The sequence below is a fragment of the Propithecus coquereli genome, unplaced genomic scaffold (assembly GCF_000956105.1).
Source record: "Propithecus coquereli isolate 6110/MARCELLA unplaced genomic scaffold, Pcoq_1.0 Scaffold18, whole genome shotgun sequence".
NCBI classification, from domain to species: domain Eukaryota; kingdom Metazoa; phylum Chordata; class Mammalia; order Primates; family Indriidae; genus Propithecus; species Propithecus coquereli.
The window spans coordinates 1,351,960-1,354,546 of record NW_012142745.1 but is presented as its reverse complement, the minus strand read 5'-3'; positions in this window follow the sequence as shown (position 1 = coordinate 1,354,546).

Below are 2,587 nucleotides of genomic sequence, written 5' to 3'. Positions count from 1 at the left end.
TGGTTTCGAACTCCTGAGCTCAAACAATCCGCCTGCCTCGGCCTCCCAGAGAGCTAGGATTACAGGCGTGAGCCACCGCGCCCGGCCTGTTTTTTTCTTTTTAATGCTCTGGAAAATTTAGATAACATTGGGATTATCTGACTCTTGAAAATCTGTAGACTTCCTCTAAGAAACCATATGGATTTGATGCTTTTTTATGAAGACGGTCTTTTATAACTTTGTCGTATGAACACTGATGTGCTTAAGCTTTCTACCTCTAATAGGATAACGACTTTTGTAAATTTTATTTTTAGAAATTATTCATCTTATCTAGGTGTTCACATTTATTTGCACAGTTCTCTAAAGTAGTCGCTTATTATTGAAATGTTTTCCTTTAAGAATTTCCTCTTGTCATTTCTCTCCTTTCTGCCCTTCCTCCCTCCCTTCCTTTCCTTTGTACTTCTTCCTCTTCCTATTTTTCTTTTCCTCCTCCTCCTCCTCTCTCTACTCTTTCTTCTTTTTCTTGTACTTGTTCATTCTCCTTTTTTCCTTACTTAGCTAGTAGTTTGTCTGTTTTGTATATTTTTTCTAAGTACCGGCATTCTTGTTTATTTGTTAGTGCCACATGCAGTGGTGATAGACCCTGCATGCTGCAGTATGACAGCTACTAAGACTTTCACCTACTGGTGGCTGTCCTTTGTGTGTCAGGGTTGACAGTAGGGAATGCAGCTACAGAACGGAGCCCCCTGGTGTTAATGGTGACAGTAGGATTTCATAGTAGCAGAGGCCAGGTGGCAGCACTTTACCATCACATCAGTTTGTCGTATTCTCTGTCTCCTCATTATGCTGTAAGTGTGGTTTACGTGAGTTTTTTTCCTTCTTTCTCTATTGACTGATTTTTGGAGCGTGTATAGAAAGATTTGGACTTACATAGCTTACATTGTCCTATGGGGACTGCAAATGTTATTTGTAATAATAGAATGTTGAAGAAAGACGCTGTTGGTAACCTACTGATATCCCTCACTTTTACCACTTCGGTGTACGCAGTCCTACAGTCCAACATCTGCGCTTCTTTGCCTAAGGGCTTCCTTTTGCTGCTTGACTACAGTTTTCCACTCACATGGCAGTTGGAAGTGCCAGGGAATTCATGCTCCATTCCCAGAGCCGCTTTAACCGATAACTGGCAAGACTTTGCATCTGAATACCCCAGCTCCCTCACATCTGTGACGAGGTAACTCCAAGGTGCATAGTTCGCGCTGGCTGCCAGAGTCTCTCTGGCAGCATTAAGGTTCCAGAATTAAGCCTGATGACACACTCCTTTGTTGCCTGCATTCCCTTCCTTGTCTCACTTGCCCCCTTCCCTACCCGTGTTTTCCTTCACCTGCCGATAGACTCCTTGTACTCAGATCCTTGTCTCAGGCTGCTCCTGGGGAAACCTAAACATGTTAGAATTCTTTTGCGATTGAGAGTTAGACAAGGCTGTCTGCTATTCTATTACTATTCAACATTGTACCATAGGTCCTTAGCTGTGTACTAAAGCAAGAAAAGGTTTAAGAGATAGAAGGGTTGGGAAAGGAGGAGCAAAACTTCCTTTTGATATGATTTGTTATGTAGAAAATACAAAAGTTATACTATTTGAATTAATAAGAGTTTATCAAGATAGCTGGCTAGAAAATCAATATACAAAAATCAATTCTATTTCAATAAATGGGTAGAAAATGAAATTTTAAAAAGGTTTACGAAGCATAAAAATCAAGTATCTATGAATAAATAGAAAAGATATTTAAGATCTCTACAGAGAAAATTTAATGAAAGTCCAAATAACTTGGAAGATATGTCTTATTTGTGGATGTGAAATTCAATATTGTAAAAATATCAGTTATTCTCCAAACTGATTCGATGTAATCCTAATAAAAATGTCAACAGGTTCTCTCCTCCTCCTTGCATTTCTTTTTCTTTTGTGGGAGTTGACAAGCTGATTCTAGTTTATAGCCAGGATTTGAAGAAGACAACTGCCCTACCAGTTGTCAAATGTTATTACAAAGCTATAGTAATTACAATAGTATATTATTGGTTCAAGAATAGACTGGCCAATCGAACAGAGTAGAGACAAATGAACATGTGATACCTGGTTTATGATAAAAGTGGCAATTCAGATGGTCTTTTCATAGGCTGTGCTACAAAAATTGGATATCCATATGGGAAAATGAAATTAGAACCCTACCTCCTGTAATACACAAAATCAATTGCAAGTGGATTTTAGACTTAAATATAAATGGCAAAACAATAAAATTTTTAGAAAATATTAGAGAATAACTTTATGACCTTGGTTAGGAGAAATTTTAAACAGGTAAAAAAACACCAAGCATGGAGGCAAATATTGGCAATATGACCTCATTAAAGTTAAGACGTCATTAAGAGAACTAGCAGACAAGTCACAATGTGAAACAAGATATTTGCGACACGTGTAACTGACATAGGGCACATATTCAAAGTATGTATAGACCTACAAATCAACAAGAAAAGTCAGATACCTAAAGGAGCAATGGGCAAAAGTACTTGAACAGGCATTTCACAAAAGACGAAATCCAAATGGCCCTTAAATGTA